A 17,089-nucleotide genomic window follows, 5' to 3' on the forward strand; every position below is an offset into this window, starting at 1 on the left:
AACGCCTTACAAAAGCCCTTCCTGGCGCTACCACCTTACAGGCAAAATTCAAGTGCCCAACCAATCGCTGCAGCTCCCTTAAGGTTACCTTCTTCCTATCCCGGAAACTACAAACCAGCTTCCTGATGTTCACCAATTTATCCACCGGCAATCTCGAAGCCTGCTGAGTCGTGTCCAATTCAATACCCAAAAAGGTAAGGGTCGTAGACGGCCCCTCCGTCTTTTCCTCAGCTAATGGCAACCCCAACTCAGCCGCTAACTCCCGAAAAGCTTCCAGAAACCTAAAACATCTACCAGTGTTTGCCTGTCCACAAAACAAAAAATCATCCAGATAATGAGCTGTTAATGCACAGCCAATCCTCTGACGAAGCAGCCATTCCACAAATGTACTAAACTTTTCAAAGGCCGCGCACGAGATCGAACACCCCATAGGAAGGGCCCTATCAACGTAATACTGGCCTTGAAACTGAAAACCCAGTAAGTTAAAATCTTCCGGATGAACAGGTAAAATCCGGAAAGCCGATTTTACATCAGCCTTGGCCAACTCTGCATTGATGCCACAAGATCTAACCATTCTCACCGCCTCATCAAATGATGTATATCTAACAGAACACAGCTCCTCCGGTATGGCATCGTTCACAGAATCACCCTCCGGATAAGACAAATGGTGTATCAACCTAAATTCCCCTGGGTGTTTCTTGGGAACAATTCCCAAAGGTGAAACCCTGAGGTCCACCAATGGCGGCCTGGTAAATGGCCCCAGTACCCTACCTTCACTCACCTCCTTGTTAATTTTCCTCAGAACCACCTCCTCCATACCTTTAACCGACTTCAAATTCCTAGCAAAAAATGCCCTTCGAATACCCAATGCTGGTATCCGAAATCCATGCCTAAACCCCTCTCGCAAATAAACCGCATCTTCTGGCCTGGGATAATGCCATAAGCCCTCTTCTATATCAATTTTGATTGGCGTTGGCCCCCTTTCCAGAAGAGCTGCCACCCCCTTCAGGCTTCCTACCGGAACCACCTTGCTTGCCCTGTCGCTGTCCTCCAGCCCGGAAACAATTGGATCTCGTGTGTTTTCCCCCACAGGTAATGCATTCATGCTTGAACCTGCAAGGGGACTTGTTGCATGACCCCTTATTGTTAAATTCGTAGCAGGGCAGCCGGGGTTGAACCGTCTGCCCCGCCCCCTGGCGGGTACCAACGCTCCCAGTAAACTTAATGTTCAGGTGTCCACAATCAAATCTGTCGCCCAGGTTTGTTTTAGCTGGCGACATATGCTGTAGCCAAAGCCCAGGGTGTACCTCATCCCAGCGCAGTTCCGGCCTAATAGCACTTCTCATCCTGAAAGCTTCATCATACCGCAACCACGCCTGCCCTTCAAATTCAGCCTTCGCTCTGCGCATTATATCGTAATACTGGAAAAGGGCTGAGGCCTTCCAGGGTTGCATCTTTACCAACACCCCGGCATATATGGTGAAACCCGTAACCCAATTATTCCAATTTCTATCTGGTCTCTTCCTTCTGTGTTTTTCCTTAATTTTTTCATCATCCTTGTCCAACTCCTTCACCTCGTATTCCCTATTCAATAGATCATAGAAATCCAAATAATCGCCTCTCCAAATCCGTTCTTTTATTGCCGGCGTCAGATGATCGCCTAGAGGCGTACTGTAGTCTGTGTAAGGCGTATAGAGAAACGGAGCCGAATTGTAGCCCGTATTAGGCACTGACGGGTGCAGCGTCAAATTTGTCTCTTTACCCTCTATTGCCATCCCTGCCTTACCTGATGTAGCACCAGGCGTACCCCATCCAAACCACTGCGGGGCAATCTGTGGCCAGCAATGCCCAGGCCCCGGCATGGGGGGCGACATCCCCATGTTGTGAGAACCTGTAGGTTGTTGACGCCCATCATACCACGGCCAGTACACCCCTTGCCCTGATGTGTTGTGTAATCCACCATACTCACCCCGTCTCTCACCCCTTGCAGCATCAGCAGCCTCAGGTGTGTATGTAGCTGGGTCCTCATATGGGTCATACCCATAGGACATTCCTTCCCCAGCTTCCATGTTGCGTGCTGCTTCCGTCTTTCTACGCTTGCCTCCCCTGTTCTCCAAATGCTCCGGTGATGTGCTCTCACGTCCATCGCGGTCTCCAATCTCGTGACCCTGCTCAGACTCAAGTACAGCAAAACGCCTTGTTAGTTCACTAGTAAGAGCCTTTAATTCAGCCTTCCGTTTTCCCTTTGATTCCCTAGCCGACCGCCGTGGTGTAACCTCATCGCCACCAGGGGCTCGCTTCTCAAATCTCTGTGCTTCCATGTGTGTAACCTTAGAATGCAGTTCCCTCAGCATAGCCCAAGATTCATCTTCCGAAGATGATTGCAGGGGTGACTGCTGTCTCCCCACCGGACGCCGCACTGGCTCCTTCCCTTTCTTCCTACCACCTCCTTTCTTGGGCGGCATCCTGGATATGCCTCCCTGCTGCAATACCTTATTCGTGAACTTTACGTATTTATTTATATATGCTTGAGAATTCTGTGTATTGTATATAGATATACGTACAGCAGACAGGTACCGAAAAAACAAGTGATCAACCAACCCTTCCCTGCTGAGGGCCACAACTTCTGTGACTCGCCCCCTGTTTTTCTTGATTTTATTTATTTATTTATTTATTTATCTTTTTTTTTAATATCCCACTTTAAAATGGCCGCCGCCAATAGGCCATGCGGCCGGGCAGGGCTTTTCAAAATGGCTGCCACACCACACCAACTCCCACAGTCAGTTTCACTTTCCCAGGGCAGCCTGATACCACCACCGTGCTAATGCCCTACATCAATTGAGGCTCCCCCACCTATCACAATTTAGGGAGCGCGGCCTCCCCTTTTCGCGAATTCCCCCCTTTTATTTATTTATTTATTTATTTATTTATTTATTGTTATTATTATTATATATATATATATAAATAAATATACATATATATTTTTTTTAAATCAAGGCTTCACGATGGGGGGGGGGTGCCAGCCTACCTAGCGGCTCCTATAGTCCCACCAAGCAGACCAGCCCCCAACCACCAAACCTACGCCTTTTCTGAAAAGGGGGACCCCAGTCCCCACCTGCAAATCCCGCTGGCACGTTCGCGCCCCGCGCGGTCAACCAAGACCCGGCTCCCACCCCCCCAATCCCAACCAACTGCCGCGGAGCCGCACCCGCACTCCAATCAAGCCCCGCTGCGGCCGGCCAGAAAAGAAGGGGGGAAAAGCGGGACAAAGCCGAACGATCAAGTGGGTGGAGGGGGGGCGAGGAGGAAAGGAAGAGAAAAGACGCCCCAGCTGACGGTCGGCGCTGCGGGCGCGGCCCGACCACCTCCGTCGCCCGCCTCCCCTCAGTCCCTTCCACCTCCTCTTCCCAGCAAAGAGATCCTTAACGAGCTATTAACGCTCGAACAAACCGCCGCCAACTGACGAACTGGCCTCGATAGCAAGAGCCTCCTCTGCACAGCCTCCTCGTCCAGTGCCAGAAGCGAAAGCCCCTTTGCCACAGGCCGGCGCTCCCTTAAATAGCGCCGGCCTGCGTCAGCAAAGTGACGTGGCCCCTGTTGCCTGCGCTTCCGGCACCGGAGGAAGCAAACGCGCCGCGCTTACGAGGGCGTTCCCTCGCCCCTCCAGCGCGCGAACCCTTATTAGCAGTTTAATAGAATTGTTGGACATGTTTTCAGAAAAAAAACCTTTGACTTGTAGACTGTTGGAAACTTAAACAAAAAAGATAAGAGAAGTACTTTATTGCTATGTTGATTTATATATTGTCATTTACGTATTTTAAAATGTTTTAATTATTCATTTTGAAATTTTGTTTTAGAAGCTTTGAGGACTTTTCCATTTCTGGATGGTTACTAATCTATAAATCTATAAATATAGAATTATATAAACCTGCCTGCTTCTATCATGTTCTGTACCTAGCTTCTAGCCTCCTGCATGCAGCTAAATAAAACATGAAACAGACTTTAAGTCAAATTGAAACAAACCACCATCCAACTATTATTCTTTAAGTATTTAATTATGAAACACACTTTAGAGCTGGATTGACTTTGCAGTAAAACAAGATACTAAATGCAATTATTCAATTTGCTGAGCCTAAAATAAATGAGTACTTCTTTGTAATTTGAAAACAGTAACTGCAGTGTAAACAAATGTTAGCAGTAAATTTTTAATGAGTAGGAATGTAAAAGGATGGCAATAATGACAAATAAACATGCGTTTAGTTCCAAAAGGGTTCCAGGTATGTTTATATATATGTTGGTCTGGCTTCTAGCCGGCCTGCAAACAATTTTAATGCATGTTTCCCATTCTAAAATGTGCATGGAGGCATCTTATGAAGGGAGTCTGCCAATGCCTGCAAAGCTCTTTAAAGCCTACGCCACCCGTCATGCATCACTAATAGCTAACTGAAGCCTATGCAATCTGACATACAATTGCATCTGGAGGACCACAGGTTCCCCATCCATGCTTTACAGTGCAATCCCATGATCTTGCTTCTCAAGGGCTAATGCTGACACATGACGAACTTATTCTCAATCGACAAAAAAGACAATCATGCAACAACCATATATGCCTCCAGCAAACAAACATTAATAATTCACCAGCAGTCAACAACATCACTCACTGATCATATCTGCACATTAGAGAAACCAGGGACAAGGATTAAATGCCAACAGTACGATAATCAAATTCCAGATCCCCTTGTTATATCATCTAGACCAGAGGTTTCAAACAGTTTGAAGCATTATATGTTGTCTAGAAATCCAACGGTATAAGAAACAATAGGGCAGCAACTGTGGGTAGTGCAGGCAAAGATTTAGAAGCGATGCTCCCTCAAATGAGGAAATATGTTTATTTGCATACATGTACCTTATTTCATCTCAGTGTCTTACATGTAGTTGTGCTTTGTGAGCTAAACATGAGCTTATTTTGAAAGTCTGATCGCTGAGACATGCAGCTGTGAAGTAATCTCTTTGCTGGAGAGACATGTCAGTAACTGCAGGAAATAAGAGGGCCCATCACATTAGATGTCCAGGTTCAAAATTACTTCACACACAACAATCTAACCTTCTCCTCTTCCAGAACTGATTATCCTGAAATTTGTCTCCTGGTTTGGAGACCCAGCAAGCATCTGAGACACCTGGCAACCTATTCCAGCACAACCCCTGTACCTGTTACAGTAGCACAACAGATATTGGGGAAAGAAGTATATCTTCGCCTCTTACTGGAGCACTGTGCTGCTGCACTCATTACATTTCTGTCTCACACATTTGAGAAGACAGGAGCTCTAAGTAAATGAAGATGGCAATCATGGAGCCTCCCAGACAGTAATGATACTCCTCTCCCTCTGTCCTGATCTACCAGCACCCCCTGCCTTTACCAATGCACAGTGTGTAGGAACATCCTTTAATTCTAGAACATGCATGCTTGCTCTAGTTTACAGTCAATGCTGGGCTAGTGGATGTGTCTCAGTGTGAGGCCACATCTTCTTCCTTCTCTTGCAACCCTCTGTGCTACCTGGAAACCTACTCTGATGAATTTTCCAGCCATTGGGAGCTGGAGGGGTGTCAGGTGAATTACCCTCTTCCAGTTTGGATGATAGAAGCAGTTTCAACTGTAGGACGGTAGCATTATCCTTTCCTTTGTGCTTCTTTGGGTGGGTTATACTGGTGTTGATGGTGGAATAATAAACAGCATACATTTTTTTCTGGAGCTTATTACCACATTGTAATAAATAAAGACATAAATTTGGTGAGCATGGCTAAAACCAAGGTAGTTTTATCTATAATTCTGTCTTGTATAGCCATTTTCTTCATATTCCTGTCATGTCTTTTTCTAAAGATCTAGAAGGGTGAGATAAAATGTGCTTATAAATAAAAATAAATCTATAAATTTCAACTAATATCCATTGTCTACTATCAATTTAAATTCTGTTTAAGAAAATAAATGCAAAGTCACTTTCTGTACTTTATCAGATACAGTAAAATAGTTTAAGAGAGTCACAAAGAAATAGACATTTTATACTTCAGTAAATGGAATGACTAACAGGAAATCAACAAAGTGCTTGTTTTTTCTTGTCTCAACAATCTTTGGACACTTTCTCTGGATATCATTATCTCACAACACTTAACTCGTTCTTGGAGTACACCTATTAAAATGAATGGGCCTTGTTAGTTACAGTTAGACTTGGGCACTAACCACCAGACAAACAGGTGTTTGGTGCTTCCCAGCTCCAGATCCTCTGGTGAGTGTCCATTCAGAGGCAGGGCCTGGAGGATGTGGGGCAGGAATACAGGGTCCTGCTTTTGAATGGATGCCTGCTAGGGGAGTTGGGGTTGGGGACCACTAAACACCTGTTTGTCCAAAGGACAAATTGTTGGTTCATGCCCATCTCTAATTACAACATTTTTTAAATATGTGTCTGTTGCAACGAGGACTAACATTGGATTTAGCCCACATACGTCTGACTTGAATATATGTGGGTACTGAGGAAACAAAAGTTGCTTCAAGGTTGCAGCAGTTATATTTATCAGCTATGGCTCTTCATGTTGTGTCTTGTAATGAAATGATCATCTGAGAAGAACTAACTGATTTCTTGTGAATGTGAAAGTATTTTGTGACTCAGCTAAGGTCCACTTAGCATGGCCACATGCAAAACAGGACAGAGCCCTATACCTTGGATAGTAATTCAGTTCTTTAAAAGTTCTTTTAAAAAACCCTCTCCATTTTATGAATGTGGGAAATTGTGCTTCTGTATCGTCAAGAATAAACATGGACATCCTGGGCGTCAGTGAACTAAAATGGACAGGAATGGGCGAATTCAATTCAGATGATTATCATATCTACTATTGTGGGCAAGAATCCCGTAGAAGGAATGGAGTGGCCCTCATAGTCAACAAAAGAGTGGGAAAAGCTGTAATGGGATACAATCTCAAAAATGATAGAATGATGTCAATACGAATCCAAAGCAGACCTTTCAACATCACAGTAATCCAAGTTTATGCTCCAACCACCAATGCTGAGGAGACGGAAACTGACCAGTTTTATGAAGATTTACAACACCTTCTAGAAGTGACACCAAAGAAAGATGTTCTTCTCATTACAGGGGATTGGAATGCTAAAGCTGGAGTCAAGTGATAAAAGGAACAACAGGAAAGTTTGGCCTGGGAGTTCAAAATGAAGCAGGGCAATGGCTAATAGAGTTTTGTCAAGAGAACAAGCTGGTCATCACAAACACTCTTTTCCAACAACACAAGAGGCGACTCTATACATGGAAATCACCAGATGGGCAATACCGAAATCAGATTGATTATATTCTCGGCAGCCAAAGATGGAGAAGCTCTATACAGTCATCAAAAACAAGACCCGGAGCTGATTGTGGCTCTGATCATCAGCTTCTCATAGCAACATTCAAGCTTAAACTGAAGAGAGTAGGAAAAACCACTGGGCTAGTCAGGTATAATCTAAACCAAATCCCTTATGAATACATAGTGGAAGTAAAGAACAGATTTAAGGAACTCGACTTGGTGGACAGAGTGCCTGAAGAACTTTGGATAGAGGCTCGTAACATTGTACAGGAGGCAGCAACAAAAACCATCCCAAAGAAAAGGAAATGCAAGAAAGCAAAGTGGCTGTCCAACGAGGCCTTAGAAATAGCAGAGAGGAGAAGGGAAACAAAATGCAAGGGAGATAGGGAAAGCTACAGAAAACTGAATTCAGACTTCCAAAGAATAGCAAGTAGAGGCAAGAGGGCCTTCTTAAATGAACAATGCAAAGGAATAGAGGAAAATAATAGAATAGGAGAAACCAGAGATCTGTTCAGGAAAATAGGAGATATTAAAGGAACATTTTGTGCAAAAATGGACATGATAAAGGACAAAAATGGTAGGGACCTCACAGAAGCAGAAGACATCAAGAAGAGGTGGCAAGAATACGCAGAGGAATTATACCATAAGGGCAGTGCCAAAGAATGCTCCAACTACCGTACAATTGCACTCATTTCACACGCTAGCAAGGTTATGCTTAGAATCCTCCAAGGTAGGCTTTAGCAGTATGTGGACCGAAAACTCCCAGAAGTACGAGCTGGATTCTGAAGGGGCAGAGGGACCAGAGACCAAATTGCTAACATGTGCTGGATTATAGAGAAAGCCAGAGGGTTCCAGAAAAACATCTACTTCTGCTTCATTGACTATGTAAAAGCCTTTGACTGTGTGGACCACAGCAAACTATGGCAAGTCCTTAAAGAAATGGGAGTGCCTCACCGCCTTATCTATCTCCTGAAAAACCTACTGTATACATGGGACAGGAAGCAATAGTTAGAACTGGATATGGAACAACTGATTGTTTCAAAATTGGGAAAGGAGTACTACAAGGCTGTATATTGTCTCCCTGCTTATTAAATTTATATGCAGAATATGCAGAATACATCATGTGAAAGGCTGGACTGGGGGAATCCCAAACGGGAATTAAGATTGCTGGAAGAAATATCAACAACCTCCGATATGCAGATGATACTACTCTGATGTCAGAAGGTGAGGAGGAATTAAGGAACCTTGTAATGAGGGTGAAAGAGGAGAGTGCAAAAAATGGTCTGAAGCTCAACATCAAAAAAACTAAGATAATGGCCACTGGTCCCATCATCTCCTGGGAAATAGAAGTGGAAGATATGGAGGCAGTGACAGATTTTACTTTCTTGGGCTCCATGATCACTGCAAATGGAGACAGCAGCCACGAAATTAAAAGACACCTGCTTCTTGGGAGGAAAGCATTGACAAACCTAGACAGCATCTGAAAAAGCAGAGACATCACCTTGCCAACAAAAGTCTGCATAGTCAAAGCTATGGTTTTTCCTGTAGTGACGTATGGAAGTGAGAGCTGGACCATAAAGAAAGCTGACCGCTGAAGAATTGATGCTTTTGAACTGTGGTGCTGGAGGAGGATCTTGAGAGTCCCCTGGAGTGCAAGGAGAACAAACCTATCAATTCTAAAGGAAATGAACTCTGAGTGCTCACTGGAAGGATAGATCCTGAAGCTGAGGCTCCAATACTTTGGCCATCTCATGAGAAGAGAAGAATCCTTGCAAAAGACCTTGATGTTGGGAAAGTGTGAGGGCAAGAGGAGAAGGGGACGACAGAGGATGAGATGTTTGGACAGTGTCGTCGAAGCAACCAATATGAATGTTACACAACTCCGGGAGGCAGTGGAAGATAGGAGGGCCTGGCGTGCTCTGGTCCATGGGGTCACGAAGAGCCAGACATGACTGAACGACTAAACAACGACGATTCTCAATTCAAAACACCAGGAAATGCTGCACAACATCATGTCCATATTGTCATTAGGCAAAAGGCAGATTGAACACCAATGACATCAGTCAAGATGTTCTGCAGCAGTGGTTCCCAACCTTGTGTCCCCAGGTGTTCTTACACTAAAATGCCCAGAAGCCTTCACCACTACCTGTGCTGGCCAAGATTTCTTGGACTTATAGCCCAAGAACATTTGGGGACCAAATGTTGGGAAGCACTGGCCTACCAGATACCGTCTTGTGCTCACTACCATTCAAAACGTGACAACACCAAGCATGGAAAAAATTGAGCAGCTGACTCATTTTTTCATCAGTTTTTTTTTTTTTTACCCAAACACAAAGCAATTGTCAGGGATTTTATTTGACAAATGCAAATGTATGAAATTGTGCAATATTGTCCAGCACTATAGGGCCATTTCCTGCGATTCTGAATGTGGATAAGATTACCCACATTCATAGACTGGGTTTTTTCCCCTGAAGAATGGAATTTGAATGTGCCTTACGAAGCTGTACATTAATTCGTTGGAGATGCATGGCAAAATGTCCTTTCCGGGGGACTGTCATTCCTTAAAGCAAGACTGTACTTTTTTACTCTTAAAGGAATTTTACTCTTTTCTGTCTGTTCTCATGACCTTCCATTCCTCTACATCTTTCCCCTCCCAACAGCATGAAGCTGAAACATTGTATCTCACTTTAGAATGCTTTTTCATGGCAAGCCTGTTCCATGCATGCTCAGTTTACAACTCTTATTGTACAGCAAATCATTTATCTTTATCTAAAAATTACTAAATGGATAGTAATATGTTACTTCTGTAAGTTCCTATCTTGCCAGCTCCTAAATGCGTTCACAAAATTAAAGGCAATTTGCCTGATTACAGCTGGGAAAATAAAAGGATACAGTGTTGTGAACAAATCTGGGGATGTGTTTCCAAAGGCACTTATCTCCATTCCCGTTGTAATGTTCATCTGGCACCTGTGAAAATGGTTCATGGGTCTTCTGATATTAGACATAAATTGGATGGTTGAACTAGAAGAAATCCAGTCTTAAGGGGAAAAAAAGAAAGCAACACAAACTGTATCAGTAACACAGTGATAGAAATCTTTCTTAACAGCCACAAATTCTTACAGCCAATTGGATGTCCTTAGATTAGGGCCTTATACTGGTACCTAGAAATATAAAAGAATTGTTATTGATTAAGGCAGAAATCCTATATCCCTTTCCTAGGAATAAATCCTACTGCAGGCAATGTGACATTCATGTATTGACATGTATAGGACTGTACATAGGCACTTTCACATATTTTAAGGCAAGAATTATTCTCATGTTGGAAAACATGATACCTCAATAGCTAAGCAAGTATCTATTTTGCTTGGAACTTTTATCAGGAAACCAACAAATTTATGAATAATGGGATCATGTTTATTTTTCCACTTTTATATCTTCAGAAAATCTCTTCACTTTTGGCCTAGAAAACCAAAGGGATGAATATGGATCCCTGAACAAAGAAATATAGCAGTAAAACCATTTTAATGCGACCTATTTTTATAGAAGCAGGTTGTAATATTTCTAAAAGTCTCAGATCTTTATTGATTGTGTTGATGAAATGTCCATGTTTCCTCTTGTCTCATATAATCCCTAATTATATATGTTTTCCTAGGTGCCTCATTTGGGCAAGATTTAACCTTTTGAAATAAAAAACCTTGTTTATTTGGATGCATTTCTGATCCTTTTATTTAGTCATAGTGGTATCTTGGGCTTTTGTACCCTTTGAAAGCTGTAACAGACAGTTCATCTACTATAATAATTTCAAATCACTCAGATGTTTTCTCTCATCTGTAATGCCACTCTGGTTTTAGAGAACTGATCTTCCTCCTCCTCCTCCTCCTTTTCCTGAATGGTACAGAGGAACCCAGTGATCAAGGAAGGAAGGAAGGAAGGAAGGAAGGAAGGAAGGAAGGAAGGAAGGAAGGAAGGAAGGAAGGAAGGAAGGAAGGAAGGAAGGAAGGATAACTTTATTACAGTCAAGGACCAGCAAGACCAGAACAATATAAAATAAATGCATACAATTGCAATTTCATAAAAACTAAGCAGAATTATACATTATCCTATTAAAAACATGATAAGTCAACCCTTCTTTCAAATTAATAACATCATAATTAGCTAAGCTGGCTCTATATCTTTAAAATAAGTGTGAATCACAGGTCCAACATAAATATACTTTCTTTTTTGTGCAATATATTTTTTGGTGGGGTGCCTTCAGGTTCACAGAACACGTAACAGTCTTAGAGGGATGTCTGAGGCTCCAGGGCCACATGTTGCCCACCCCAGATTTAGGGTCTTCTAAATTACGGAAGCAATTGAGAAATAATAGAAAGCTCTACCAAAAGAGATCAACCAACACCTTGTGCTTTACTGAAATGTAACACATTTGGTCTACCAAATATGGCAGACAAACACCAATTCCAATTTCTACACATGCATTGCAGAACAGATAGTGGATAATAAGTTCCGTTTCTTGTTGAGTACCACTTATCTTTACACAGGGTAAGCGTCCAGAACAACTTAGCAGTCCAGTCTGCTAGAAAAGTAGTTCCAAGTTTATCATCATTTATTCTATTACTGAGTACAGAGTCAGTCAAGATGTCATTAACTTTTCATTCTTCTGAGTATTAATTAATCAGGAAAAAGACTAAGTACAATTTCCTTCAGGGTTTTTGACAAGTATCATTTGTTACCAATGTACAGCCTCAGCATATCAATTACTTTCTGAATAGTGTTCAGTCACTGTTGTGATTAGTATCTTATGTTTGTGTGCATATATGTTATTATTGATGCAGTTATTTTGAGGAGAGAGTAATGATAAAGAAATAATGTGATTTAAAATCAGTCATTGAACACCAAGTAATTGTACTAGTGATTAAAAAGATAAAAGCCTCTGTTCACCTTTTTATGTTTTGATTAAAGTCATTTCACTTGTGACTTTTAACCATGTGCACAATCTAAATTGATGATGAACCAATGATTGCAGTATCAGGATCTGTCATTTTAAGAGGCACGCTTAAACAGCAATAGAACACACACACCATATCATTTGATTCTGGTTTCCTTTTACATTGAGCTCAAACACTGGAAGATGTTAATCTGCTATGTACAACACTGCTGTGGCGTTATGCTGCTTTTGGCCATTTATTTATTATGTCTTTTTAATTTTTGTTTTACCTGAAGCTGTTCAGTAAAGGCAGACTGTCTTTTCCCAACATTGATGTCTATGTATTCCTATATTTTAAAAAGTGGTGAAAATAGCAAAAGAGAACATTTTTTTTAATTCAGAGGAAATAGTTACAATGGAAGCTGTACCCACCTCCAAGTGGAACACAAAGTACAAGAAGCAAGCCCCTTATGATACAAGAAGGGCACATCCATGTTCCCATGTTCTGAATGAGGAGGGGGAGTAGTTGATTATGTGATGGTGGTGTCCTTGCTTTTGCTGGAACACCTTCAAGCATAACTCTGTTTTAAACTGGAGGTGTTTTGTTTAAAATTGATAATATATTGTAGAAAATCAGCAAGCATTATAGGTTTACAACATGAGCAGACATATGCAACCTGAATATTTTAGCTGTACTTGAGCTGTACAACAGATGCTTGGCAACTCACTCAGAAAGTTCTATGACACTGGAATTTTTGGCAAAGATAAATACACATGTATACACAGGCTATCATCATTTTATTTCAATATTTTAAAATAAATTGATGCTTTATTCAGAAATAATTTTTTTTTAAATCTCACCAGTTTTTAGTAGTAAACATGTATTAGTTCATGGAAGTTTAATGGTCTTTGTGGCATGTCAGATTTGCACATCAGCATCTATTCCAGATGCAAACATTTACTGATACTGTAAATGCAAGGGTGTCTTCTGAATCTGACTGGTTTTTGGAGATATATTCCATTTAGCAAAAGCCTATGAGACTTCTGCATCTCAACATTTGCTTTATGCAGCTCAGAGAGTCTTTGCTTTGCCACTCTTAACATATTAATTTTCTCAAAACTACCACTGAGTGACACTTTTACATAATAAATACTCTCTGGCTATGTGGACATATTCTTGGACAAACCTATCAATTTCACCATAGGGAGCAGCAGTGGTATATAACAGTGAAGTAACGTGCTAGTGAATAATGTATTCTCGAAGGCTTTCACGGCCGGCATCTGATGGTTGCTGTGGTTTTTTGGGTTCTTTGGCCCAAAAAACCCACAGCTAGAAACACCCGCTATGATCCAGCACAGTTTTCTGCTTATTGAAATCCTTTGCAACAACTATGTTTGAGTTTGCTTAACTCTGTAATGGATTGTCCCCATTTATTATAATCCTCATCTTTTAAGAGCGTAGAAGTTGTTGGTACACTCACTAATGTTGCTCATTTTGTTACTAAGCAGAAATGTTTAGATAGTTCAATTCAAAAATTTCCTGAGTTTTCACAGCAGCTTGCCTGGTAGTTTGGTGTGCTATTTATGGAGGCAGGATAGGGTTACTGATCAGAGAGGTCTAGCTGCAGATATGAAGGTTCTTGTCCTTCACTGTGCTGTCTGTTGGGTCAAAGCCATTCCTTGTTAAACACATGACAGTTATGTGAACCACTAACTCCTCATGGCATGTGGGAAGCATCCTTCAATAGTTTTGTTTTTCATAACATTATGCAATGTGTTGATTTTCAAAGAGCCATTTGTTTGAAATAAATAACCAAAGCCATGTTTACATTCAACTCAAAAAACCCAAAACAAAACAAAAAGAAGAAGAAATTTTAAAAAGAAAAAAAATTCAGTGGGTTATCTGACAACCTTTAGAATATGTTTGCTTTCAAGATTAAAAAAACTTTGACAACTGGTCTTCTAAAACTTCAAAGTTCTAAAACATCAATAGTTCACACAAAGTCATAATGTTCTGTAAAGTTTCCCATGCTTTTTAAACACTGGGATCATTTGAATTAAAACAACAAAGACACAATCCCCACAAATCCAATGCATTTTCATAAGTGCCCCATTTGTAATTTTGTGTTAGTACAGATATTTTGTTTTAATATTCATCCAAACTGAGTCTGCTTCTTTTTTTGCTGTCCAGTTATTGCTTCTTCAGAATTTAGCTGACCTTCCACACTATAGAAAATACTAGACTTTTGTACACACTGTGCTCTATCCAAATCAACGGAATTGATATAGACATCGTGGTTGCAGAAGGAGAAAGTAGAGGTCCTAATTAAACCAAATGGCCATTCAAAGTAAAGTTCAAATTATTTATAATCACTGCAGTAGGTGATATTTTATCACATACTTTTAACTGCTCTATTAAGTGCTGGACAGAATGGTCATCCTCCTTAGGCTATCTTATGCTGTAGTGCCTATCTCTGAATTCTGGGTAGGGCCCAGGCAGCAAAATTATAAAAACCTCAGTTTCTGAAGGCAGTTGGAAATAATATCTATGGTGAATCCTAGGCCTTTGCATCTGTTAATGACTGATCTGCTTGTGCCTGATTTTGGACTGTGTAGAACATGCTCTTTGATTGCTTTTGCCTCAATGCTGCTTCAGCCTATCTGCTTTCAGACAGTGGACTGCTGTTTGATTAGAACTGAGATGTTCTCATCATCTACTCACTGGTAGGATCCTGTTTGCCCTCTGCTTTGCCTTCTGATATCAGTTCTGGCTTTCTTTTGCTTAACTTGATTACTGGATGTATGTCACCTTGCCTGTATTGACTGCTGATTGTGACAACCTCATTACAGGGAGCTGCTGCCTGGAAACAGCACATTATGTGGCTCTTTAAATGTTTACAGCCCCTTCTGATGGCTTACAAATGTATAAAAAATGAAATGACGGGGCTGCAAATTGAGGTAGCAGGAGAAGGTGCGTTCCTTGGTTGCCATCAAAACACATTTACCACTGCAGACATGAGAAACAGCTGAAAGCCCTGCACTCTTGATCACTCCTGTGGTGTATTGCTTCAAGGCCCAACTGACCAAGTATTTCGATGAGTAAGCCCTGGGAAATGCATCCACTGTGATTAGAAACCAGAGGTGTCTGTTATGAAATTTCTCCCCCAGCCCCACTTCTCTCTCTTTTCTTCACACTGGTTTTCCCTTAATTTCCTTATCTAGTAAGTTTGAGGAGAAAGATATCAAAGTTTGGAGACAAACTCTCTTTCTGATTTGCTCCACAATCCACAAAGCTAATGGATCTCCAGGAGTGCCTGAAGTCAGATTTGGTTCCATTGTTTCAGACAACACCATATCAGCCCAGTTTGGTTCCCAGTCTTAAGGGTCAAGGCTGGGACAAATTGCCAATCACCTCAGGCAACAGAGCCACAAGCACTGGCCCATCTGCCGCTTACATCCCCTTTATGAGGCCTTTTTTTTTTTTAGTATTTATTTAAGGACAGGGTAGGGTATACAAAAAGTAAGGGGGAATAGGGAAAAGGGAAAAAGGGTTAGGGGGATAGGAGAACACAGAGTATACAATCATCTGATCAATTCATATTAGAATAACAAATCAACTTTTTGCTTTTTCACAGTTTGATTACCCTCCTGCTTTCATCTTATAATTTAATTTTAGTTTAATTCTATGTTACTCCAACACTATCTGATAACTGCAGCCATTTATACAATACATCCCATCAATCAGTTTCCTTTTGAGTTGAACAGTCTTTTAGACCATCTGACAGGATATCCATTTTTGTCACTTCCCATATTTTCACAATAAGTTTCTCTTGTTTCAGTATCTCTGCTTTCTTGAGATTTTTAACATAATGCTTTTTAATTTTGGAAGCTGCATAGGTGACTGGATAATTCTTTATCCTGTCTGTGTTACCTGGTGTCATGCCCAATAAAGATGGTTCTAAAGTTTGTGCAACTTCCTTTAACTGTTGTTTGGCATCTAATGTCCCCTCTTTCATCACTTTCATCAGATCTTCTATTTTGCTAAGACCTTCATTCACTTGCTGAAACCCTGTTATTATTGTCATTTGCATAGTAATCTGCCATTCCTTTTCTATTTCTTGTACAACTATTCCAAAACTTTGAGATTGAACAGACCAAGTCTCCATTTGTTGTCTTAAATTTTTGGAGGCCATCTCAGGCTTTCCAATGAGTGATGTTTGTATAGATGATACTATGTCCTTAACCACAATGATCACCCCTTAGATATCCTTCAACAGTTTCCACAATTTTATCAACAATCCAAACCCATAATCATAAACCTCCCCTTAAATCTCCCTTCAATCTTTATCCAAATATTATAATATAAAAATCAACTTTTCACCCAGCGTTCAAATTCAAATAGAACTGTGGCACAATTATTTCTTCTTCTCCCGAGTCTAGCAAGCTGCTATTATGAGACTCACACACAGTCCGACAAACCAAAGAACAATCAGTCTCAGACTGTCCAGTAGATGTCCTTGAAGCCTGTCTTATGATGTTTCCATTAACCCGCTGATACTCCTCAGTCCAGTCGACCACGTCAGCTCCTTCTTTCTTCTCCAGAAAACCACCAGATTCTATTATCAAAAATTCACAGAGTCCAGGAAAGGAAAAAGAAAAATACGTCCAAGCCAAACTGCATTCACAAACCTCAAGCCTCTTGAATCCTTTCCGGTGGTATTACCGTCTGGGATTTTTTTCCAGAAACACAAAATTTATTTTTCCGTCTCACTCTCTCAGCTTTGAAACCAGCCTGCTACTGTATTAAGAGTTAGTTCCGCT

The sequence above is a fragment of the Pogona vitticeps genome, chromosome 3, assembly GCF_051106095.1.
Source record: "Pogona vitticeps strain Pit_001003342236 chromosome 3, PviZW2.1, whole genome shotgun sequence".
Classification (NCBI taxonomy): domain Eukaryota; kingdom Metazoa; phylum Chordata; class Lepidosauria; order Squamata; family Agamidae; genus Pogona; species Pogona vitticeps.